This window comes from Pongo pygmaeus, chromosome 1 (assembly GCF_028885625.2).
Source record: "Pongo pygmaeus isolate AG05252 chromosome 1, NHGRI_mPonPyg2-v2.0_pri, whole genome shotgun sequence".
Lineage (NCBI taxonomy): Eukaryota > Metazoa > Chordata > Mammalia > Primates > Hominidae > Pongo > Pongo pygmaeus.
Genome location: NC_072373.2, coordinates 184,627,103 through 184,654,539, shown reverse-complemented (window position 1 = coordinate 184,654,539; position 27,437 = coordinate 184,627,103). Strand labels below are relative to the sequence as shown.

The following is a 27,437-nucleotide window of genomic DNA, read 5'->3' as shown; positions in this document are numbered from 1 at the left end:
ATATAAATCAAATCAAATATGTGGCCTTTTGTGGCGGCTGCTTTCACTTAGTCTAATGTCTTCAAGATTCATCCATGTTGCAGCATGTGTTCCTTTTTATTGCTGAATAGTATTTTGTTGTATGTATATATCATGTTTTGTTTAGCTGTTCATCAGATGATTCATTTCCTTCATTCTTCCCCTTCATTTTCTAATGTTTATTGAGAGGATTTATCTGAGGGCTTATTTTTCCCATATATGTAGAAATCATGATCCTAATTAGTGATTACCAGGGCGTGTTCTAAAAAGGATCATACAATCATATCATTATGTGTTCCTAGGGATGGAGAAGAACTTAGGTGGCGTATTGTTCAAGATTAGTTATTCTTCTTCTTCTTCTTAAAAAAAAATTATATAGAGTGAAAATCTGTTGTTAAAAGTGGGTTGTTTCTGCCTTTTGGCTATTATAAATAATATTGCTATGAACATTCATGTACAAATTTTAATGTAGATATATGTTTTCATTTCTCTTGGATATATATCTAGGAGAGAAGTTGCTGAGTCATATGGTAACTCTATATTTAATCATTTGAAGAACTTTGATTTCTCTACATCCTTGCTATCTTGATGGGTGTGAAGTGATATCTTGTGTCTTTGATGTGCATTTCTCTAATGACTCATGATGTTGAGCGTCTTTCATGTGCTTACCGGACATTTGTCTTCTTTGAAGAAGTGTCTATTTGGATTATTGGCCATTTTTAAAATTGAGTGTTTCTTTTGTTATAAGTTTGGAAAATAATTGTTTCTTTAGACCTGAATCCAATTTCTTCTCTTTCCCAGGGAACTGCTTTTTGTTTTCTCTTGTGCTTTTTTTTTCCCGAGCTACTTATTTACCTACTGTAACTTCAAGCTAGCTCTTCTCTTCCCATTCTCCTGCCCAAAGATTTTCAGTTGAATATTTTATGTTAGGTGGCACATTTGCTAGTTGGTATTAAATACCTATTTCTGCTTTGACCACCCATACTGGAATAAACCTCAGTGTCTACCCTGCTTCTGGCTGTGACATTTCTGAAAAATCTTAACTAGAATGTATTCTCGTTGGAGTAATGGCCGTCTATAGTACATGGACCGAGCCTCCAAAGAACTTTTGGGTTAGCAGAACAGGATTCACATGTAACAGGACAACCATTTAAAAATAATAAAACATCACATTTAAATAAATATTGTATTGATTATTATTTAAATAGTAACAAAAGGGAGCAAGAATTATACTAGTTATAATTATTGGAATGGTAACTGGTAGGAGGTTAGACTTGACCAGAGTCTGGAGAATAGATAAGCAAAAGCCTTGAAGTTGCAAATATTTCCATTTTGAGGCCATCTAGATGATGTTTTTATGAAGAGATTTTTGGACTCCTTCATTTTCTGGTGTCTGTTGAGAGGATTTCTCAGAGGGCTTATTTTCCCCATATATGTAGGAACCATGATCCTAATTAGTGGTTCCCAGGGCATGTTCTAAAACAGATCATAGAATCATATTATTTATTATATGTTCTTAGGGATGGAGTGAAACTTAGATAGCGTCTTGTTCAAGATTAGTTATTATTTGTATTCTTAAAAATATATATACAGTTAAAATCTGTTGTTAAAAGTGGCATAGGAGAAAGACCCCTGCATTAGAAATCAGAAGACCAAGCTCTGATGCTGCTATGTGAATCTGAATAAACATACTGGAGCCAATGTTTTTCTCATCTGTAAAATGAGGTCAGTTCCTGCTTTGCTTTCTCCTGAGTATGTTAACTAGTATCTGCAGTTTTGATCTTTGCCTTCTGTATCTGTGATGTAAATCCACTTGGCTGTATCACCATTTCTAAGACTCACTCTACCTGTCTACTGTCTTTCCATCCGCCCAAGCCAGTTCTTCCTTGTTCATTCCCTGTCTTTTTTTTTTTTCCATAATTGAAATTTTATTGGTAGTGTTGAGGATAAGTACACAGACATTTCCATTTGTACACAGTTCTTAACATATCTACTGAAAATCTAAAAAGCCATGTGTTGTAATTGTTTTTTAAACAGTTATTCCAGTGACTTTCCAGCTTAAAATTTGGAGGCAAATTTTCCTTAGGAGGCCATCAAGTATCCTAAGGAAAATACCAGTATTGTCAAGTGTTACATACATCCTACCTATCTACCAGTTCACAAGTTAGTAGTATATATACTACATACTCAAATTTTCAATCTTTCGCATCACATTAACAAAGTTATCAGGAAAGTAAGACTACTTTGACTAAAGATGTTACAGAGTGCACACAGTTCTGACAGGGAGAGCCATGATCAAGGAGTGATTTTCGTTAGGAAACAATTCTACTAAAAAACAGCGTGAGAATAGAAGTAATCTAAAATGTTCAAATCATGATTACCAATAACCATTCTAACGTGATACTGTGATTATAGCAAACTGCTATAATCTTAAACTGAATTGGGAATATTTCTAACCAGAACAAAAGATATGATATTCTGTTGAACATTTTATCATCAGTTCTCATGTTGAATATGATGTCATTTTGAGTGCTATATTATTATTGAATTTTGTTGAGATGAGATTCTCACATAACATAAAATTAACCATTTTAAAGTGTACATTTTAGTGGCATTTCATGCATTCACAATGTGTGCAGCCACCACCTTTATCAAGTTTTAAGACATTTTCACCACCATCCCCTGCAAAAAAAATCCTCTACCCATTAAACAGTCATTATTCATTCCACCCTCATTCTAGCTAGGGCAACCACTAATCTGCTTTTTGTCTCTGTGGATTTACCTATTCTAATATTTCATATAAATGGAATCATAAAATATGTGACCTTTTGTGCCTGGCTTTTTTCACTTAGCCCAATGCTTTCAAGATTTTTCTGCATTATAGCATGTATCAATACTTTATTCCTTTTTATGGCTGAATAAGATTCCGTTGTATGGGTAAACCACACTTTTATCCGTTTGTCTGCTGATAGACATTTGGGTTGTTTCCACCTTTTAGCCATTGTGAATAGTACTGCTGTATTTGTGTACATGAATTTGTTTTGAATACTTGTTTTCTGTATTTTGGGTATGTACCTAAGAGCAGATTTGTTGGATGATACAGTAATTCTTTGTTTAACTTTTTGAAGAACCACCACACTTTTGGTTTGCTACACCATTTTATATTCTTCCCAGAAATATATGAGGGTTCCAGTTTCACTGCATCCTTGCCAATACTTTTCTGTTTTTTTGATTATAGCCATCATAGTGGGTGTTAAGTGGTGTCTTATTGTGGCTTTGATTAGTATTATATTTTAATAATATTTTAGAACTGTCTGTTGAGGTCACATGGAGTATGCTGTTAAAGGAAATAACAAAACTCCAAGACTTTTCTTAGAACCTAGAACCTTTTCTCATCATTAAAAAGATTCTTATTTTAATTTATATTATTTTAGTTGAAAAGTAATCCCATCATTCTTAATTTATTTTTCCTTAATTTTCACGAGTTCAAAGAGGAAAAACCCATAGATGTTTGTTTTACCTACTTCAGTATTATAAAGAGATTCCAAATTCAGCACTTCCCCTTTCAGTATTACCTTTCTGCTGCTGTAGTTTTGCATTTTCTACTGTGAAAGGTAGAGATATCTATATCTATATGTCAGTTGGCTTTATTGAGGTATAGTTTACATAGAATAAAATTCACCCATTTTAAGTGTTCAATTTGATGACTTTTGGCAGATGTATACAGTTGTGTCACCACCACCACAACTGTGATATAGATATATAAGAATTATGGTATAGAACAGAACAGCATTCCCCAACCTTTTTGGCACCAGGGACCGGTTTCATGGAAGACAGTTTTTCCACGGATGGGTGGAGGAGGGATGGGAAATGGTTTCAGGATGAAACTGTTCCACCTCAGATCATCAGGCATTAGCTAGATTCTCATGAGGAGCGTGCAACCTAGATCCCTCATATGCGCAGTTCACAATAGGGTTCACGCCCCTAGGAGAATCTAATGCTGCGCTGCTGATCTGACAGGAGACGGAGTTCAGGCGGTAATGCTCACCCTCATACAGCTCATCTCCTGCCATGTGGCCTGGTCCCTAACAGGCCATGGACCTGGTATAGAATATGTCTGCCACCCCAAGTTCGCTTGTGTCCCTTTGCTGTCTGTTCTCTCTCCCCAGGTACAGCCTTTGGCAACTACTGATGTGCTTTTTGTCACTGCAGTTTTTGCCTTTTCCAGAATTTCATAGGAGTGGAATCATACAGTATGTAGTCTTTTGTGTCTTTTTTCACTTAGCATAATCCTTCTGAGATTCATCCATGTTGTTTTGAGTATCAATAGTTTGTTCCTCTTTATTGCTGAAAAGTGTTCCATTGGCCTGGGTATATAGACTTTTCCATTCCCTAGTTAATGACCATATGGGTTGTTTCCAGTTTTTGCCTGGTAGGGAGAGAGCTGCTGTGAAAGTTCATATAAGTTTTTTTGTTTTTGTTTTGGTGTGGAATATGCTTTATTTCTCTTGGGTAAATACCTAGGAATGAAACTGGTGGAATATATATTTACCAGTGTAAATTTATCTTTATAAGAAACTGCCAACCTGTTTTCTAAAGTGGCTATACCATTTTTGCGTTTCCACCAGCAGTTGCTCCACATCTTATCAGTACTAGGTATTATCATATTTTCTTTTTTTGAGACGGAGTTTCACTCTTGTTGCCCAGGCTGAAGTGCAGTGGCACAATCTCGGCTCATTGCAACTTCCACCTCCCGGGTTCAAGCCATTCTCCTCACTCAGCCTCCCAAGTAGCTGAGATTACAGGCACACGCCACCACGCCCAGCTAATTTTCGTATTTTTAGTAGAGGTGGGGTTTCGCCATGTTGGTCAAGCTTGTCTCGAACTCCTGACCTCAGGTGATCCACCTGCCTCAGCCTCCCAAAGTGCTGGGATTACAGGTGTGAGCCACCGCGCCCGGCTATCATTTTTTAAATTTTAGCCATACTAGTGGATGTGTAGGAGTTTCTCATTGTGGTTTTAATTTTAATTTGCATTTCTCTAATGACTAATGAGATTGAACATATTTTTGTGTGCTTATTTGCCAATTATATATATTCTTTTTTTTTTTTTTTTTTTGAGATGGAGTCTCAGTCTGTTGCCCAAGCTGGAGCGCAGTGGCATGATCTTGGCTCACTGCAACCTCCGCCTCCCAGGTTCAAGCAATTCTTTTGCCTCAGCCTCCTGAGTAGCTGGGATTACAGGCATGCACCACCACGCCTGGCTAATTTTCTTTGTATTTTTAATAGAGACGGGGTTTTGCCATGTTGGCCAGGCTCTTCTCGAACTCCTGACCTCAGGTGATCCACCCGCCTTGGCTTTCCGAAGTGCTGGGATTACAGGCGTGAGCCACTGCGCCCGGTCAGCTATTTTTATATATATACATTCTATGATCAAATGTCTGTTCAAACCTTTTGTCTATTTAAAAAAAATTTTTTTTTGTCTTATTGAGTTTCAGGAATTCTTTGTATATTCTGGATACAAGTTATATATCAAATAGATGCCTTCTAAACATATTCTCCCTGTCTGTGACTTACATTTTCATTTTCTTATCAGTGTTTTACACAAACATTTATATACAAAAAATGTGGAAATCAATTGTATCCCTCTATACTAACAATGAGTAATTAGAAATCAAAACTTAAAAATCAGGACTGTTTGCAATAGTTTAAAAATATGAACTACTTGAAGATAAATTCCAGAAACCATTTGGAAGACCAGTACATTGAAAACTACAAAACATTACTGAGACAAATTAAAGAAGACCTAAATGAATGGAGAGATACAACATTTTTGTGTATTGGAAGACCCATATCTTTTCTTTTTTTTTCCTTTGAGACAGGGTCTCACTCTGTCATCTAGGCTGGAGTATAGGGGTGTGATCTTGGTGATCTTGGCTCACTGCGACCTCCGCCTCCTGGGCTCCAGTGATCCTCCCACCTCAGCCTCCCAAGTAGCTGGGACTACAGGCACCATCACAAATTTTTTTTTTTTTTTTTTGAGACGGAGTCTCGCTCTGTTTCCCAGGCTAGAGTGCAACGACATGGTCTCAGCTCACTGCAACCTCCGCCTCCCGAGTTCAAGTGATTCTCCTGCCTCAGCCTCCCGAGTACCTGGGATTACAGGTGCCTGCCACCACACCCGGCTAGTTTTTGGTATTTTTAGTAGAGATGGGCTTTCACCATGTTGGCCAGGCTGGTCTCGAACTGCTGACCTCGTAATCTGCCCGCCTCGGCCTCCCAAAGTGCTGAGATTACAGGCGTGAGCCACCGCGCCCAGCAACATCTGGCTGATTTTTGTATTTTTTGTAGAGATGGGATTTCGCCATGTTGCCCAGGCTGGTCTTGGACTACTGTACTCAAGCAATCCTCCTGCCCTGGCCTCCCAAAATGCTGGCTTACAGGCGTGAACCACCTGGTGCCCAGTCTAGGAATACTCATATCATGAAGATGTAAATTTTCTCCATTAAGCTATAGATTTAATGCAGTCCCGATCAAAACCCAGGTAGTATTTTTCAGAAAATATCAAGCTGATTTCAAATGTATATTGAAATGTAAAGGACCTAGAATAACCAAAACAATATTAAAAAGAAGACCAAAGTTAGAGGAATCAAACTTATTTTATGACTTTGTATAAAGGTACAGTAATCAGGTCGGTGTGATTATTGGTATAAGGATAGATATATAGATCACTGGAACCAAATAGACAAATTTGCCAAGGCAATTTAATGGGGGAAAAGGTAGTCTTCATAACAAACGGTGTTGAAACAATTCACACAAAAATTTCAACCTCGATACTTACCTCATGCTGTACAAAAATTAACTTGAAGTGGGTAATTGAACAAATGTAAGAGCTTAAATCATAAAATGTGTAGAGGAAAACAGGAAAAAATTTTTGTGATTTTAGGTGGGGCAAAGGTTTTTTGGAGTAAAAAAAGCTTGACCTATAAAAGAAAAAAATTGGCTTTTATCAGAAAAATTTTTGCTCTTGAGTATTTATTTTTAATGGGATGAAGACAAATTGAAGTGTATCTACAAGGGGGTGGAATGATGAGTAATGCTTTTGTTAAAGAGTTAATAACAGATTTTGTTGTCTGTTTGGATTTTAATACATATCTAGAAGTCATAATGAATGTTCTTTGCATGCAACTCCTGTGGGTTTACCCGTTAATTTATACTTTTTTCATTTCTACTCAAGAAAATATATTTGAATGAAATCATTGTGAATGCCTTCTACTTTACAAAAGTAAATACAAGCTGTACACCTGTGTTCCACATCCTGCTCCTGCCACTTAGTAATCATATGACCCTCTGCAAGTCACTGAACCTCTTTAAGCCTCTGTTTTCTCATCTTTAAACTCAAAATAATATTAAGACTTTCTTCATGCAGTTTTTAGGATGAAATGAGACAATCCATTTAAAATAGCATAGTGCCAGATTTATAGTTAAATTTAGAGGCAGCCAAAAGCTACCTCTCTACATAGTGAACTATAACCTAATTTAATATATAAACTACCTGCAACCTAACCTAAGAGTATACTCTTGTAACAAGTAGCTGAGCCTCAGTCAAGCATAGCAGCCAAGTTTTCAGCCAGTGGTATAGGCTGAATATTGCCAAAACATGTTCAAATAAGGCAAACACCTGAACTGCAGCTCATCAGGCTACTTCTGTATGTCCTTTCTGTTTCTCTGGCTATAAATATAGCCCACATGCATTGGGGGATGGAGCATTCTGAACTGCATTTGGTACTGGATGCTAACTGGTTCATTAATCTCTATTTTTTTGAGACAGGGGCTTGCTTAGTCACCCAGGGTGGAGTGCAGTGACATGGCTCACTGCAGCCTGGACCTCTTGGGCTTGAGTGATGCTTCTGCCTCAGGCTGCTCCCTCCCCCACCTTTCCCAGAAGCTGGGACCACAGTTTTCATTTCCTTATTATCTGTAATGGAGGTTGGGGGTGGGGGCTCCCTGTGCTGCCCAGGCTGGTCTCAAACTTCTGGGCTCAACCAATCCTCCAGTCTCCACCTCTGCCTCCCAGAGTGCTGGAATTACAGGGGTGAGCCACCGCACCTGGCAAATCTGTTTTTTGTTCAATTAAGTCATTAAATTTAACTTGTCTCAGGTTTTTCATTTAACAATATGAACAAAATGTATATATTTTTTTCTTTTTATGCCTCCGTACTTCAAATAGTTATTAGTAGCTGTGATACAGTAAGAAATATTGTATATATTTCTTACCGTGTAAAGAAATATATACATATATATATTTCTTACCGTATAAAGAAATATATACATATATATATTTCTTACCGTATAAAGAAATATATACATATATATTTCTTACCGTATAAAGAAATATATACATATATATATTTCTTCTGTATATATATAATTACTGTGATACAGTAAGAAATACATGTATTCCTTATATATGTAGCTGGGACCACAGGTGCATGCCACGATGCCTGGCTAATTTTTTGACTTTTTTGTAGAGACAGGATTTTGCCATGTTGTGTGGGCTAGTCTCTGCTGGGCAAGGTGTCAGAACCCGGCTGTGGAGAGTTGTTGGCTCACTGGTGGTAAAAGAATTTACTGACAGCAGTATAGGTTTAGAAACGAAAGTTTTGTTAGATAGAATGCTGCAGCAGAGTGCAGTACGGTGCTTCATTCAGCAGAAGGGACTGAGTGTGTTGCGGTGGATTTTCCTTAGGGGTATTTATGGACTTTAAAGCAGGACCTTAGGGTAATTTGGACCATATTATTTATGTAGGTCATGATAAATTATTACATTTGTACACTTTGGGTGCCTTGATGTCAGCAAGGGTTGCAAAATAAGTTTTGACATGCATGCATTCTGGAGATGTATAGAAATTCTAGTTACTTATACATTTTTGGGAAAGAAGCCTGGTACCAGATGCTGGCTTTAGATAATAGAGAAATCTAATTACTTTTCAGTTTTTCAGATAAGGAGTTTTGTCTTCAGATGGTCTGCTTGATTGCCACTAGGTGATCATTGTATTCTTCTGTGTCGAACTCCCGGGCTCAAGCGATCCACCCACTTTGGCCTCCCTAAGTACTGGGATTATAGGAATGAGCCACTGTACCTGGCTGGTACTTTTATCTGAAATTGAGAATACAGGAAAAGGAACAGGTTTGGGGGAGAAAATTAATGAGTTTGATTCTCAGATGATGACAGGTAATCTGGTGTACATATCCTTTTAAAAATATTGATATGAAATTTACATAACAAAATCAACCATTTTAAAGTGAACAATTCAGTGGCATTTAGTACTGGCAGATTTGTTTTTCACAATACAACTGCCACCTCTATCTAGTTGCAAAAGCTGTCTGTTACTTTAGATTTAAACCTCTTATCCATTAAGCCCTTTCTCCCCACTCCCCTTCCATGCAACCTGCATTTTGTCTCTATGGATTTCTCTATTCTGGATATTTTATATAAATAGTATTATACATATGTGACCTTCTGTATCTGGTTTATTTCATTTAGCATAATGTTTGGATGTTCATCCATATTCTAGCATATATTGGTACTTTATTCCTTCTTTTGGTTGAATAATATCTCATTGTATGTGTCCAACACAACTTTTTGTTCATTGATGGACACTGGGCTGTTTCCACCTTTTGGATACTGTGAATAGTGCTGCTATGAACTATATGTATACATGTACTTGAGTACCTGTCTTCAGTTCTTTTGGGGATATACCTGGGGTGGAATCACAAAGAAATATGGTAATTCAACTTTTTGAGGAATAACCGAACTGTTTTCTGTAATAGCTTACCATTTTACAGTTCCACTAGCAATGTACCGAAGGTTTCAGTTTCTCTATATCTTTGTCAACTTGTTATATTCCATTTAAAAAATTATTGTTTAGTTATACTATCCTGGTGAGTATGAAGTGGTACCTCGTTGCGGTTTTGATTTGTAGTTCTGTAATGACTAATGATGTTGAGCATCTTTTCATGTGTTTTTTGATCATTTATATATGTTCTTTGGAAAAATGTCTCTACAAGTCCTTTGCCCATTTTTTTTAGTTGAATATTTTTGTTGTTTTAAGTTTGTTATATATTCTGGGTATTAGACCCTTAGTTATATGATTTCCAAATATTTTTTCCTATTCTGTGTGTTGTCTTTTTAGTTTGTTGATAATGTCCTTTGAAGTTTAAAAATGCCCTTGATGAAGTCTAACTTATCTGTGTTTTTCTGTTATTGCTTATGCTTTTGGTTTCATATCTAAGAATCCATTGCCAGCTCCAAGGTCATGATTTACTTCTATGTTTTATTCTATGAATTTTATGGTTTTACTTCTTATATTTACTTCATCGACCCATTTTGAGTCAGTTTTTATATTCAGTGTGAGGTAAGAGTTTATTTTTTTGCATGTGGATATCACTTTTTAGGTATCCTTTCAAGAGTTAGATGTCCAGAGTAAAGTACAGCAGTTTAGGGCTATAGATGTGGACTTGGAAGCTGTGGATTAAATCACCATGGGAGAGAGTACAGAGAAATAAAAGGAATGTAGGGGAACATGAAAAAATTACATGTGAAAGGATAGATAATGTTAGACAGTGAAGTATTCAACTTAGTTAAGAACTGTAGGAGTTTAGATAAAGTGCATTCACTTGAGAATTGCTGTCCTTTTCACTCTTAGTTTTTCTTTTTGTAAGAGGAACTTGTTTCTAATGCCATCTAGTGTCTTTTGAAAGGTATATGAGTAATGTTGAGGTTTTAAAATAAAAGTTGTGAAATTTCATGAGACTTGAGCAGTATATTGGCAGTCCTAGCTTAGTCTCAAGAGCATCCTTAAGAGAGAAGTATAAGAACACATTAATTACTTTGCCTGAACAAATTCGGAGCTGAATTTCATCTTGAATTGTTAAGCATTTTAATCATCTCTTTAGTGTTAATTTGTAAAGAATTTAAGATACCTTAAAAATAGTGACATCTAAATTTTTTTTCTTATCTTGAATTTGTCTTACAAAAATTGTAGATAGCCTTACTTTTTTTTGTTTTTGTTTTTGTTTTTGAGACAGGGTCTTGCTCTGTCACCCAGGCTGGAGTGCAGTGGTGCAACCTTGGCTCACCGCAGTGTTAACCTCCTAGGGTCAAGTGATTCTCCTGCCTCAGCCTCCTGAGTAGTTGGGACTACAGGCATGGGCCACCATGCCTGGCTAATTTTTATTTTTGTTTATTTTTAAACTTTTATTTATCTATTTTTTTGAGACGGAGTTTCACTCTTGCTGCCCAGGCTGGAGTGCAGTGACGAAATCTTGGCTCACTGCAACCTCTGACTCCCAGGTTCAAGTGATTCTCCTGCCTCAGTTTCCTGAGTAGCTGGGATTACAGGTGCCTGCCACCATACCCAGCTAATTTTTTGTATTTTTAGTAGAGACGGTGTTTCACCACATTGGCCAGGCTGGTCCCAAACTCCTGGCCTCAAGTGATCCACCTGCCTCGGCCTCCAAAAGCTCTGGGATTATAGGTGTGAGCCACTGTGCCCGGCCTCTTTATCCCGTTTCAAAAGATAAATTAATTGTGGGAGAGCAATATAACAATCATCACTGATTTTTTTTTACCATTTAACTCTGGTTCAAAAGATAAATAATAATCTATAATCCACCAGTGTATACAAATTTCTTATCACATTTTCCCTTATGTTGTAAAAAAAGAAAATAGGTTTAATGTTTAAAGAAGGATTAATTTGATATTATTACTGAAAGACAATTTTGCTGTTATCACAGCTGAAAAAGTAGTGACAGGAATCTTTTAGGAAACAGGTTACTGTCCGTTTCACAAGATGTGAAATTAGATGATCATAAATATACAAGAAAAACAAAACATTTTCTGTCCTTAGTTATATTGCTCCCCCCTGGCCTGAAATTCAGATGAAAAAGATTAAATAACTTTTGCAGATCACGTCTATCTATTTTAGCAACTTAATATAAATGAAAAGCAATCTTCATTTTAAAATAAATATCATAGGCCAGGTGCAGTGGCTCACACCTGTAATCCCAGCACTTTGGGAGTCCGAGGCAGGTGAATCATGAGGTCAGAAGTTCAAGACCAGCCTGGCCAACATGGTGAAACCCCGTCTCTACTAAAAAAACACAAAACAAATTAGCTGGGCGTGGTGGTGGGTGCCTGTAATCCCAGCTACCTGGGGGGCTGAGGCAGGAGAATTGCTTGAACCTGGGAGGCGGAGGTTGCAGTGAGCCGAGATGATGCCACTGCACTCCAGCCCAGGTGACAGTGCAAAACTCCGTCTTAAAAAAAAAAAAAAATCATAACACCATTTTTGAAACTGCAAATGAAACTCTCATCATATAAGAGAATGTCAACATCAAATTCTTGTATCTTGATGATTATGTATCATAATCAATGAATATAATTTGAAGCTCTCAAATTATTTATTTTGAATTCAAGTGAAGATGATTAGGCTACTCCAGTCATTTCCTCATCTGAGTCATTTGATTCATCGTTTAGTTCCAATTCCGCTAAATCTTGGTCTACAGTTATAATAGTTTTCCTCTTGCACTTCTTGGGAATTGCATCATTGGCGCAGATTTTTCTCATTTTAATGTTTGGCAATTTCTTTAGATCAAAGTCCCATTCCCTAAATGTTTTCAGATTACTTGCATTTAGAGTGTCTGGAATCTCAAGGCCACATCCTTCATACTGCTGTCCCTCCCGCTCCATCGTCTGCTTGATGATGGTGTCCTGGGAACAGTGCCGCCTCTCCTGCCTGTCCCTGATACTGTTATGTAACTCAATCTGCTCCAGCTCACTGCTAAATCAATTTAATTTAAGTACCTTTCAGTTAGTTCACAAGCATCTTTGTTTGAATATCTTTTTTTGGGGGGGGGATCAAGATGATTTTGAAACCATTGCAGTTTTTCACCAATAAGATTGAAACACAAGGCCTTTTCATTCTTCAATTTTTCCTTTTTTTCTTGTTTGTGGGCCTCTCTCATAATTTGAGCTGCTTTTCTGCTATATGGATGAATGACTTTTTTCCCCATCCTGCACTTTTTCCCTTTGGTGCTTTAGGTATAGTGACGTCCTTGCGGCCACAGAGGAGCTCTGCACTCTAGACCCAGGCAGTCTCACCAACCACAAGAGCAGCAGCTCACAGGAGTACTCGGGCCAAATCCCCCTGGGGCCTCCCTTTTTCTTTTTTTTTAAGATGAGATTTTGCCATATTGCCCAGTCTGGTCTCGAACTCCTGGGTTCAAGCCATCTCCTCGCCTCAGCTTCCCAAAGGGTGTGAGCCACTATGCCCAGTGAGTACTAGTCTTTTAATTAGGCTGTTATTGTCATGTGTTGCTTTGCACTGGTATATTTACAGTGCTGAGCAAAGATTGAAAAGCAGTGCTACTGGTGCATTCTATCATGTAGACAATATAATTACTAGTGATAGTTTAGTTGCAATAGAGAACTAATAGTTACTAGACCCTATTCCTAGTTTAATGTATGTTCTCCTATATTTTCTCAGGAACATTGAGTCAGTTGTCATTCTTCATTTTTGCAATATGTCTTATCTATAGAATGTATAGGGAACAAGGCTGGTTTCAGCATGTGTAGACTGGTGGCCTTAAGAGATAGGAATGTTAAGAAATAGTAGTAGTGTACAATAAACCATTAATATAGCAGTCCTGAGACTACTATCCTTAGAAAGCCTTGTGCGGAAGGTCGACCCTTGTCTGGTATCTGGAAACTTGAATGGTAAACAGTTTCCTACACTGATAAAAATTTCCTTGAATGATAAGAGTGACTTACTGTGCAAACAATGTGATTTATGCTGAACATTTACTGTCCTTCTGGGAGTCTGAAATTTTGGTACGTAGTAGGCAAGAGGGTGCCTGTGTGAGCAGCTCCATTAAAAACTTTGGACACTGAGTCTTTGGTGAGCTTTCCTGGTAGACAACATTTCATGGATATAGTTACCAGGTGTTGCTGGAAGAAATAAGTGTGTCTTATGTGACTTCACTGGGAGCGAACTCTGGGAAACTTGTGCTTGGTTTCCTCCAGACTTTGCCTCATGCACCTTTTCCATATGCTGATTATATGCAGGGTCCTGTGAGTACTCCTGGAGGATCATGGAACCTGGGGATGGTCTTGGTGACCCCTGACACAGGTAGTCTTTGAAGGATTTATGAAAATAGTTAAGGGTATAGCCGGAGTAATCAGGCAAGAGAAAGAAAGAAAGGGCATTCAAGTAGGAAGAGAGGAAGTCAGATTATCCCTGTTTGTAGATGACATGATTGTATATGTAGAAAACCCCATCATCTTGGTCCAAAAGCTCCTTCAACTGATAAACAAATTCAGCAGAGTTTCAGGACACCAAATTAACATAGAAAAAACCACTAGCATTCCTATCCACCAACAACAGCCAAGCTGGGAGCCAAATCAGGAAGGCAATCCCATTCACAATTACCACAAAAAGAATACAATCCCTAGGAATACTGCTAACCAGGGAGGTGCAAGATTTCTACAATGAGAATTACAAGACACTGCTCAAGGAAATCAGAGAAGACACAAACAAATGAAAAAACATACCATGCTCATGGATAGGAAGACTCAATATCATCAAAATGACCATACTGCCTAAAGGAGTTTACAGATTCAATGCTATTCCTATCAAACTACCAAGAACATTCTTCACAGAACTAGAAAAAACGATTTTAAAATTCATATGGAACCAAAAAAGAGCTTGAATAGCCAAGGCAGTCCTAAGCAAAGAGAACAAAATTGGGGGCCTCATGTTACCCGACTTCAAACTGTACTACAGGGATACAGTAACCAAAACAGCATGTTACTTGTACAAAAGGCACATAGATCAGTGGAACTTTATTTCTGGCAGAAATAAAGCTGCACACCTATGACCATGTGATCTGTGACAAAACTGACAAAAACAAGTAATGATACTGGGATAACTGGCTAGCCATATGCTGAAGATTAAAGCTGGACCCCCTCTTTTTTTTTTTTTTTTTGAGATGGAGTCTCTCTGTCGCCCAGGCTGGAGTGCAGTGGTGTGATCTAGGCTCACTGGAAGCTCCACCTCCTGGGTTCATGCCATTCTCCTGCCTCAGCCTCTGGAGTAGCTGGGACTACAGGTGCCTGCCACCACGCCTGGCTAATTTTTTGTATTTTTAGTAGAGATGGGGTTTCACCATGTTAGTCAGGGTGATTTGGATCTCCTGACCTCGTGATCTGCCCGCTTCAGCCTCCCAAAGTGCTGGGATTACAGGCGTGAGCCACTGTGCCCCGCCCATATTTTCTTTATCTAGTCCACTGTTGATGGGGACCTAGGTTGATCCCATGTCTTTACTATTGTGAATAGTGCTGTGATGAACATGCGAGTACATGTGTGTTTTTGGTAGAACGATTTGTTTTCTTTTGGATATTTACCCAGGAATAGGATTGCTGGGTTGAATGGTAGTTCAGTTTTAGGCTCTTTGAGAAGTCTCCCAACTACTTTCCAGAGTGCTGAACTAATTTACGTTCCTACCAACAGTGTATACGTGTTCCCTTTTATCTGCAGTCTTGCCAGCATGTGTTGTTTTTTGGCTTTTTGATAATAGCCATTCTGACTGGCATAAGATGGTATCTCATTGTGGTTTTGATTTGCATTTCTCAGATGGTTAGTGTGGAGCATTTTTTCATGTTTGTTGGCTGCTTGTATGTCTTCTTTTGAGAAGTGTCTGTTCGTGTCTTTTGCCCATTTTGTGATGGGGTTGTTTTTTCCTTGTTTAATTGTTTAAGTTCTTTATAGAGTCTAGATATTAGACCTTTGTCAGATGCATAGTTTGCAAATATTTTCTCCCATTCTGTAGGCTGTTAACTCTATTGATTGTTTCTTTTGCTATGCAGAAACTCTTTAGTCTAATTAGGTCCCACTTGACAATTTTTGTTTTTGTTGCAATTGCTTTTGAGGACTCAGTCATAAATTATTTCCCAAGGTCAGTGTCTGGAATGGTGTTTCCTAGTTTGTTTGTTTGTTTGTTTGTTTGTTTGTTTTTTCCCTAGGATTCTTACAGTTTGAGGTCTTACATTTAAATCTTTAATCCATCTTGTGTTAATTTTTGTATGTGGTGAAAGGTAGGGTTCCAGTTTCATTCTTCTGCATGTGGCTAACCAGCTATCCCAGCACTATTTATTGAATAGAGAGTCCTCTCCCCATTGCTTATTTTTGTTGACTTTGCTAAAGATCAGAAGATTGTAGGTGTGTGGCTTTATTTCTGGGTTCTCTATTCTGTTCTGTTGGTCTATGTGTCTGCTTTTGTACCAGTACTATGCTTTTTTTTTTTAAACACTGTAGCCTTATAGTATAGTCTGAAGCTGGGTAATGTAATCCCTGCAGCTTTGTTCTTTTTGCTTAGGATTGTTTTGGCTATTTGAGCTCTTTTTTGGTTTCATGTAAATTTTAGAATAGTTCTTTCTAGTTCTGTGAAAAATGACATTGGTAGTTTGATAAGAATTACGCTAAATCTGTAGATTGATTTGGACAGTATGGCTCTTTCAACAGTATTGATTCTTCTAATCCATGAGCATGAAATTTTTTTCCTTTTGTTTGTGTCACCTGTGATTTCTTTTAACAGTGTTTGTAGTTCTCCTTGTTGAGATCTTTTACCTCCTTGGTTAGATGTATTCTTAGGTACTTTTTCTTTTTTTTGTAGCTATTGTAAATGGGACTGCATTCTTTACTTGGCTCTCAGCTTGAACGTTACTGGTATATAGAATTGCTACTGATTTTTGTACATTGATTTTGTATCTTAAAACTATGAAGCCATTTATCAGTTCCAGGAGCCTTTGGCGGAGTCTTTAGGGTTTTCCAGGTATAAAATCATATTGTCTGCAAAGAAAGATAGCTGGACTTCTTTGCTGTTTGGATGCCTTTTCTTTCTTTCCTTTGTGTGATTGCTGTGGCTAGAACTTCCAGTACTCTGTTGAACAGCAGTCAGAAGAGTAGACATCCTTGTCTTGTTCCAGTTCTCAAGAGGAATGTTTCCAGTTTTTCTCGTTCAGCATGATGTTGGCTGTGGATTTGTCATAGGTGGCTTTTATTTATTGTGAGATATGTTCCTTGGATGCCTAGTTTGTTGAGGGTTTTTATCATGAAGGGATGGTGGATTTTACTGAAAGCTTTTTCTGCATCTATTCATCTCACTCCTTTTTTTCTGCTTGACCTAATAGAAAAAATTTTCAGCCCTACTTGAAATGAATTACCTGAGCTGAGGAACTGAGATTGCTGCTGGCAAATAGAATTAATGGACTGTTTTTTAAAGAGGGCAAAAAGCTCCAAACAGAAACATTTCTGAGATGTGTTGGGGCATTTTGGGAATAAAGTAACATGCATTTATAGGGAGATAGTAAAATGAAAATATAGGAATTTACTTTTTTGTTCAGTTATTTAGCCTTTAAAAAAATACTTATGGATGCATAGGAAGTTGCAAAAATAGTGCAGAGTACTATGAACCCTTCACCCAGCTTTCACCAGTAGTGTCATCTTATATAGCTATAATACAATATTAAAACCATGAAAATGACATTTGTACAATATCATTAACTAGATTATAGCCCTTATTTGGTCTTTATATACACTTGTATATGTTTGTGTGTGTATGTACAAGTCATGCAATCTCATCCCATGAATAGATTTGTGTAATGGCCACCACCACAATCAACATACAGAACTGTGCTGTCATTACAAAGGAATTCGCTTGGGCTGCCCTTTTATATTTGCCTTCCCACCCCGTCTTTATCTTCTTGCAACCACTAATATGTTCTCCTTCTCTATGTGAATTATATTTATATTTCCTTTTGAGACAGGGTCTTACTCTGTCCCCCAGGCTGGAGTGCGGTTTTGCAGTCATGGCTCACTGCAGCCTCCACCTCCCAGGCTCAGGTGATCCTCCCGCCTCAGCCTTCCGAGTAGCTGGGATCACAGGCACAAGCCACCATGCCTGGCTAATTTTTTTTTTTTTTTTTTTTTTTTTAAATTTGTAGAGATTGAGTCTTGCTATGTTGCCCAGACTGGTCTCGAACTCCTGAGCTCAAGTGATCCTCCTCCCTCAGCCTTCCAAAGTGTTGGAATTAAAAGGGTGAGCCACTATGCCTGGCCTTTATGTGACTATTATATAAATGGAACCATATAGTATATAACCTTTTGAGATTTTTTTCAGTAAGTATAATGTTTTTAAGATCCATCTAAATTGTTGCATGTATCCACTCAGTTCTTTCCCTCTTTGTGTGTAGTATTCCATTGTATGGTCACACATCACTTGTTTATTTACTCACATGTTGATAGATTTTATGTGTTTGTTTTTTGAATCTGTACCACTGGTAATGGGTTTTTTTAAAGCTATTAACTTTTTTTTTAAATTAAAAAAAATTATTTTTTGTTGAGATGGTATCTCTGTCACCCAGGCTGGAGTGCAGTGGCATGATCTCGGGTCACTGCAACCTCTGTCTCCCAGGTTACAGTGATTCTCATACCTCATCCTCCCGAGTAGCTGAGATTACAGTCGCCTACCACCATGCTCACTAATTTTTGTATTTTTAGTAGAGACAGGATTTCCCCATGTTGGTCAGGCTGGTCTCGAACTCCTGAGCTCAGGTGATCCACCTGCCTTGGCCTCCCAAAGTGCTGGGATTACAGATGTGAGCCCCATGCCCTAAAACTATAAACTTTTAAAAGTTTTGTATGTATTCTAAATATAAATTCCTTGTTGGATATGTGGTTTGCAAATAACTTTGCCCAGTCTGTTCTTTGTTTTTTTTATTCTTTTTAACAGAGTGTTTTGCATAACAAATTTATTAATTTTTTAAAATTATTATTGTTTTTTGAGTCAGAGTCTCTGTCTTCTAGGCAGTAGTGCAGTGGCTTGATCTCAGCTCACGGCAACCTCTACCTTCTGGGTTCAAGTGATTCTCCTGCCCAGCCTCCTGAGTAGTTGGGATTACAGGTGTGTACCATCACGTCTGGGTAATTTTTGTATTTTTAGTAGAGACAGGTTTTTGCCATGTTGACCAGGCTGGTATTGAACTCCTGACCTCAAGTGATCCACCCACCCTGGCCTCCCAAAGTGGTGGGATTACAGGCGTGAGCCACTGTGCCCATCCTAAAATTGTTTTTCTGTTTCTTAAAAGAAAAATTTTTTATACTACCTTTATGTGTACAATCTCTTTTTTTTTCAATCAGCTTTCTTAGGTTGAAAAATGTCTTTAATTTTGATGAAGTTCAAGTTGTGTTCTTGGTGTCATGTCTAAGAACTTTTCACCTATTCCTAGGTTCTGAAGATTTTCTCCTGTGTGTTCTTATAAAAATTTACAGATTTATTTTTTACATTTAACTCATGATCAATTTTGAAGTAATTTTTGTGTATAGTGTGAGGTGTAGGTTAAGCTTATTTTTTTATTTAGCTCATGGATGTCCAGTTGTTCTAGTATAAGTTATGGAAAAGTGTGTCCTTCCTGCATTGAATTGCTTTTCCACTTTTGCCAAAAATCAATTGGACATATTCAGGCCGGGCACGGTGGCTCATGCCTGTAATCTCAGCACTTTGGGAGGCTAAGGTGGGCAGATCACCTGAGGTCAGGAGTTCGAGACCAGCCTGGCCAACATGGCAAAACCCTATCCACTAAAAATATAAAAATTAGCCAGGTGTGATGGTTCATGCCTGTAATCTCATCTACTCGGGAGGCTGAGGCAGGAGAATCACTTGAACCCAGGAGGCAGAGGTTGCAGTGAGCTGAGATTGTACCACTGTACTGCAGCCTGGGTGACAGAGTGACCCTCTGTCTCAAAAAAAAAAATCAATTGGACATATTTGTGTGGTTTATGTCTGAGTTCTCTTTTCTGTTCAGTTCACTTATGGGACTATCCTTCTGCCAATACCACAATGTTTTGATTACTGCTGCTGTATAGTAAGTCTTAACATTGGGTAGAGTAATTCCTTACACTTATTGTTCTATTTCAAAATTGTTTTAGTGATTTTTTTTTCTTTCTACTTAAATTTTAGAATAAGCTTTTTTATATCTACAAAAAGTCTTGCTGGGATTTTGATAGGAATTACATTAAACCTATAAAGAAATATGAGATAAAGGAAAAACTAAACTTTTACCTACTCTCAAACTCACCACAACACAGGACCCTTCTGACACCACATTTATGGGTTTTTTTCCCTGTACACCAAACAGCAGACACAAGCTGGGTGTCTTATAATTTAACTCAACTCCTGTACTGTATGCCTGGAATAAGCATCAGATCCCATAGGCTAAGGCCCTGTCCCATAAGATTGCCCCTACTTTAGATCCAGTTTCGGTCCTGGCTGGTTTTACCTGTTTTTTGACTGACCAGCTGTAAATTGGATACAGATGAACCACCAGGTGGAGAAGTACATAGAATGAGGTAGGTGGGAAGGAGTGTGGAGCTTCACCCTCTCTGGGCTCGCTGTCCTCCAGGTACCTGCATGTGGTCAGGATCCTGGAAGCTCTCTGAACCCTGTGGTTCACTGATTTTCATGGTAGCTTTATCACATAGGCATGATCCCCTTCCCAGAGGATTGGAGGGTGGGGTGGAAAGTTCCAATTTTCTAATCATGGCTTGGTCTTTCTGGTGCACAGCCTCCATACAGGAGCCCAGTTAACATTCCCTTTGTTAGAACAGAAGGCATTTCTATCACCCAACAAATTCTAATGGATTGGGAGCACTGTGTCAAGAACTAGGATGAAGACCAAAAAATATATATTTTTATTATAAATCACAATATCACAATAAGTTTTGAGGAGAAATGGCTTTTTTATCTATTTGATTCTTCTGACCCATGAAAATAGCGTGTCTCTCAATTTATGTAGATTTTTAATTCTTTTCATCAGCATGTTGTAATTTTTAGCATACATATCTTGTATATGTTTTGTTGGATTTCTAAGTATTTTATTTTTTTGTATTTTCATGCTCCTTGCCAGGAACAGTCTCAGTCCCTCAGTGCTGGTAATTTATTTCAAGTGGGGTTGAAATTTAAGAGGTCAGATAGAAAAAAGAAATGAGATGAAACTTTTTTTTTTGCAACTTTAAATGATGTTGTATTTTAAATTTTAGTTTTTACATGTTTGTTGCTACTAGTATATAGAAATATGGTTGGTTTTTGTGTGCCGATCTTGTATCCGGTGAGTTTGCTGAACTCATTTAGGAGTTTTTCTTGTAGACTGAGCTTTTCTACATAGGCAATCATGTCATCTCCAAATAGGACAGTTTTATTTTTTCCAATCTATATATTCCTTTTCTACCATTTTCTTACTTTATTGCTCTGGCTAGGATTTAATTAAACACTAAATTTTTATTCTGGTAGTGCTGACTTCAGGAGCCTAATTTGGGACTAGCAAATGTTAGTTTCACTCACGTATCATTACAGTTTCAGATTTTCGGCTTCTCTTGGACTTCAGAAGTTTAACTTGGATTGATCTTGAATATTGATCTTGAATATGCTGAAGGCAGTAAAAGCTCTGTGTCCTGAGTTGTACACAGTGCAATATAATTTTTATTTATTTGCCTCCCTTGAGTGTGAGCTTCTTGAAGAAGACAGTTCTGAAGATACAGGGCTTGGTACACAGCAAACTTGTAATTAATGTTTGAGGCCAGGCATGGGTGGCTCACATCTGTAATCCAATGCTTTGGGAGGTTGAGGTGGGAGGATTGCTTGAGGCCAGGAGTTCAAGACCAGCCTGGACAACCTAGCAATATCCCGTATCTAAAAATAATAATAGTTATAATTGTTTGTTGAGCAAATATTTAAATGAATAAATGGAACTAATATGTGGCTTCTTCTCATATAAGAAGTCTAGGGAAAACCTTTTCAGACAAGATATAGTGTAACTCAGGTTGAAATGACAAATGTGAGACTATTTGCAGTCACACACGCAGTTGCACATGTGATTTTGACATCAAATATTTTTGTTTATTTTTGTTTACTTGCATGCCTTGTAAGTTTCATGTTTTACTAACAAGACACTTTATTCTTTGAGTGTTACATGTCGTTTGGTTTGGTTCGCTTCTGTATGTTAAAAAAACGTTCTGTCTTTTGAAAAGATACCATTATCTAATTGGTTTTAAGTTAGGAGAATTCTAAATTACAGGGCACAGTAAAATAAATGAGCAATTATACCGAGGAAGAGCAAAACAAACAAAAAAGAATCATGGAACCATGTTTTGTATGTAAGTGGGGAGAAGTTATCCTTTAGATCTGTTTTTTTTTTTTATGTGAGTATGCTTGAATGTATATGTCATGAGGGTAGTGGGCTGGGCTGAGCTGGGGAGGAGATGTGCATCATATGTAGGGAGTAGACTTAAGTTAGTTATTGTTAAATAATACTTTAGCAAGGGAATTAGTACTTGTTTAAGTGTTCATATTGCCTTAATATTAGCATAGCTTTTTCATCAATATGTTCAGTATCTCAAACATCAAATTTGCATGAAAATATTCTCCCAAACCCCTAATCCTTCCCTGTTTTATTTTTCTTCATTGCATTTATTATCTTCTAACATACTGTATATTTTATGTATTCATTTTTTGTTTAATGCCTGTCTACATCCACTTGAATGTAAGCTTTAAGAGGTCAGGGATTTTTATCTATTTCTATTAACAGTTGTATATCTAGGCCCATGATATCATCTGGTACATAGAGAATACTTAATTGTAAATCAATGAAAGGAGGATTACTTTGAAAAGAGTGATTTCTAGGATATTGGAATAAGGAATCTTAATCATAAGCCTATGTAAATGATAAAATATGATCCCTATGGAATAGCAGGAAAGTCATTGTCCTTTTACCCTGAGGAGCATATTTGTCCTCTATAAAAAGGCCTTTCTATTTGGAAGGAATTTTACTTGATTGATTGACTCTCTGTTTAAGCAACAAACGAAAAAGAATCTTTTGTTGAGAAGCTACCACAGACTGTAAAGGTTCCAGCTTCTGTGCTTTGTGCTGGATGGGGACCACTGTGATGGGCCTGATGAGTCTCTGAGACTGCTGCAGGACTCGGATTTTGTAACTAAAGTTAGTTTTTTTTTTATGCTTTAAGTTCTAGGGTACATGTGCACAATGTGCAGGTTTGTTACATAGGTATACATGCGCCATGTTGGTGTGCTGCACCCATTAACTTGTCATTTACATTAGGTATATCTCCTAATGCTATCCCTCCCCCATCCCCCCACCCCATGACAGGCCCCGGTGTGTGATGTTCACCTTCCTGTGTCCAAGTGTTCTCATTGTTCATTTCCTACCTATGAGTGAGAACATGCGGTGTTTGTTTGTTTGTTTGTTTGTTTGTCCTTGCGATAGTTTGCTGAGAATGATGGTTTCCAGCTTCATCCATGTCCCTACAAGGACATGAACATATCCTTTTTTATGGCTGCATAGTATTCCATGGTGTATATGTGCCACATTTTCTTAATTCAGTCTATCATTGATGGACATTTGGGTTGGTTCCAAGTCTTTGCTATTGTGAATAGTGCCGCAATAAACATACGTGTGCATGTGTCTTTATAGCAGCATGATTTATAATCCTTTGGGTATATACCCAGTAATGAGATTACTGGGTCAAATGGTATTTCTAGTTCTAGATCCTTGAGGAATCGCCACACTGTCTTCCACAATGGTTGAACTAGTTTACAGTCCCAGCAACAGAGTAAAAGTGTTCCTGTTTCTCCACATCCTCTCCAGCACCTGTTGTTTCCTGACTTTTTAATGATTGCCATTCTAACTGAAATGAGATGGTATCTCATTGTGGTTTTGATTTGCATTTCTCTGATGGCCAGTGATGATGAGCATTTTTTCATGTGTCTGTTGGCTGCATAAATGTCTTCTTTTGAGAAGTGTCTGTTCATATCCTTTGCCCACTTTGTGATGGGGTTGTTTGTTTTTTTCTTGTAAATTTGTTTGAGTTCTTTGTAGATTCTGGATATTAGTCCTTCGTCAGATGAGTAGATTGCAAAAATTTTCCCCCATTCTGTAGGTTGCCTGTTCACTCTGATGGTAGTTTCTTTTGCTGTGCAGAAGCTCTTTAGTTTAATTAGATTCCCATTTGTTAATTTGTTAATTTTGGCTTTTGTTGCCATTGCTTTTGGTGTTGTAGACATGAAGTCCTTGCCCATGCCTATGTCCTGAATGGTATTGCCTAGGTTTTCTTCTAGGGTTTTTATGGTTTTAGGTCTAACATTTAAGTCTTTAATCTATCTTGAATTAATTTTTGTATAAGGTGTAAGGAAGGGATCCAGTTTCAACTTTCTACATATGGCTAGCTGATTTTCCCAGCACCATTTATTAAATAGGGAATCCTTTCCCCATTGTTTTTGTCATGTTTGTCAAAGATCAGATGGTTGTAGATGTGTAGCATTATTTCTGAGGGCTCTGTTCTGTTCCATTGGTCTATATCTCTGTTTTGATACCAGTACCATGCTGTTTTGGTTACTATAGCCTTGTAGTATAGTTTGAAGTCACGTAGCATGATGCCTCCAGCTTTGTTCTTTTGGCTTAGGATTGTCTTGGCAGTGCGGGCCCTTTTTTGGTTCTATATGGACTTTAAGGTAGTTTTCTCCAATTCTGTGAAGAAAGTCATTGGTATCTCGGCTCACTGCAACCTCCGCCTCCTGGGTTCAAGTGATTCACCTGTCTCAGCCTCCTGAGTAGCTGGGACTACAGGCACGCGCCATCACACCTGGCTAATTGTTGTATTTTTAGTAGAGATGTGGTTTCACCATGTTGGCCAGGCTAGTCTCGAACTCGTGGCCTCAAGTGATCTGCCAGCCTCTGCTTCCCAAAGTGCTGGGATTACAGGCATGAGCCACTGTGCCCGGCCCTTGCGCTGGGTTTTGAAGAATGAATAGGAGTTTACTAGGTGAGAGCTGAAGTAGGGAACCTCTCCAGTAGGTGGGAACATGTACCAAGGCATGAAGCAGTGAAACAAAGTGGTGCGTGCAAGAGAAGTACTCATAGTTTGATGTGGCCAGACACAACAAGAGAGGGAGAAAATCAAGATGAGCTGATCAGGGAGGCCTAAAGTTAATTTTTTCATTGTGCTTATCTTGGCTTGCTTACCATGTAAAGAACCTTATAGCTTTCCACATGGGGTTAGTTATATTTTATTCACTTACTGATAAATAAAAGGATAATTTATGTTGAGGAAATGTTTAGATGCAGCCTATTCTGAGAATTTATGTATTTACTTTTATTTCTGCAAGGTGTTTGACTTTTTGTCTAGTCATTGGCTGATAGTCCTCTCAATACTAATAACATAGTAGAGAAGATGATGAAAATGTTTTATTCATCTGTTCTTGGACAAGAAACCCTGCTCTTTCTGTTCTTTTTAGTTGAAACTGAATAAAGCTGAATGTTCTAGTTGGAAGCATGGGTTCAAGTTTCTACTACACTGTTTCTGAGCAGGTTACATCTCCTTTCTGGGTCTTAATTTCTCCAGATGTAAAATAGGGGATTTGAGGTAAATTAGCATATCCACTTTGATAAAAATTTATCTCGGCTGGGCAGGGTGGCTCATGCCTGTAATCCTGAGGTGGCGGGATGCTGAGATGGGCAGATTACTTGAGGCCAGGAGTTTGTGACAAGCGTGGCCAACATGGTAAACCCCCATCTCTACTAAAAATACACACGCACACAAAAATTAGCCAGGAGTGGTGGCGGGCCCTGTAATTCCAGCTACTCAGGAGGCTGAGGCAGGAGAATCACTTGAACCTGGGAGGCGGAGGTTGGAATGAGCCAAGATCATGCCACTGCACTCCAGCCTGGGTGACAGAGTGAGAATCTGTCTCAAAAAAAAAAAAAAAAAAAAAATTTATGTGAAGCAAGAATCAATACATGTATGACCCATTAGGGTAATTTTTCTTGGCAGTCCTTCCCTTCCTGGCTGCTGTTTACCAACTTAATTATTCTTCCTGTTTCATGTTAGATCCTATAATCAAGTATATATCTTACTACTCTTGGCCGGGCGCAGTGGCTGATGCCTGTAATCCCAGCACTTCGGGAGGCCAAGGCAGGCGGATCACCTGAGGTCAGAAGTTTGAGACCAGCCTGGCCAACATGGTGAAACCCCATCTCTACTAAAAATACAAAAATTAGCCGAGCGTAGTGGCGGGTGCCTGTAATCCCAGCTACTCAGGAGGCTGAGGCAGGAGAATCACTTGAACCCGGGAGGCAGAGGTTGTAGTGAGCTGAGATCATGCCATTACACTCCAGCCTGGGCGACAAGAGCAAAACTCCGTCTCCAAAAAAAAAAAAATCTTACTACTCCTCTCAACTCCTGCTATTATCTTTGTTATTTTCAGCAACCATGTAGATGGATCCAGCCAATAATATCCTGGCATAGTTGTTGACCTCATTATCATTTCTAGTCTACTTAGCTCTCTGCCTTGTCATACCTCTGAAATGTTCCTTCACTAAAATCGTAACTCTAGGTAACCTCCTCACTACAACCTGATAAATTTTTTAGCTTCCTCATTTAATTATTCTTAAAGTATACCAGTTCTCAGACTTACCAGCACCTCTATTAAATGTTTTCTTCCTGTCTTTTCATCTTTACTTTCCTCCTCTTTTAGCTTAGATTCCATTGTTACTCTCTCTATTCCGTGTCATAAACTGTTTGCCCCATTTTTGGTCAATTTATCTGGTAAAGCTGTCTAGTAAAACTTTGCCTTTGCATTACTGTAGTCTACTGAAGAAAGCCACACAATGGAGCAGATTGGTGGGCCTGTAAAATGATGAAGAATGATGTAGGTCAGTCCTTAATGCTGCTTACCAATTCTACTTTTTGTTCAGCATATTTTCTTGTTCTCTATGTTATCTCTCTCAGTTTTTTTTTTTTTTTTTTTGCTCATCTCAAATTTGGAATCTCCTTGCTCTGCTGATTTCCTTTTTATTTCATGGAGAAAATAGCTATAATGTGGAAGCTTCTTTAGCTTCTTTACCACTAAAGTTACAAATATTTTGTTACCTGTACCTGCTTTTTCCTTTTCATCTGTTGTGGTGGAAGAAATATTCCTTCTTCTATCACTGTTTATGCTCTCAATCCCCTCCCTTCCTTTTCAAGGATAACTTTTTTTTTGAGAACTTTGGCTGCAGAGAGTATGGAGAGTTAAATGGAAGCTGGAAGAGTTGTCTAGATTCACCGTCTTTATTTCCTCATCTGCTACTCGCTGGAGTTGGGCTTTTGCTCCTACCACTCCTCCACTGCTGAAACTGTTCCTACAAAGGGTACCAGTTGACTTCAAGTCAGTTAAATTGGATGGCATTCTTTAATGATGGGCCTCCAGGCAGCGTTTGTTCAGCAGTTCCTGACTATCTTTTCTTGGCTT

General features: G+C 38.1%; 1 protein-coding gene and 1 pseudogene across 10 annotated transcripts in view; one reads left to right on the top strand and one right to left on the bottom strand.

Annotated features, from left to right (window-relative positions):
- Positions 1-27,437, top strand: part of MAST2 (microtubule associated serine/threonine kinase 2) — a 231,660-nt gene that overhangs the window by 33,978 nt on the left and 170,245 nt on the right. The gene's annotated exons all lie outside the window — the stretch shown is intronic.
- On the bottom strand, positions 12,508-26,693 carry LOC129012756 (translation machinery-associated protein 16-like; annotated as a pseudogene).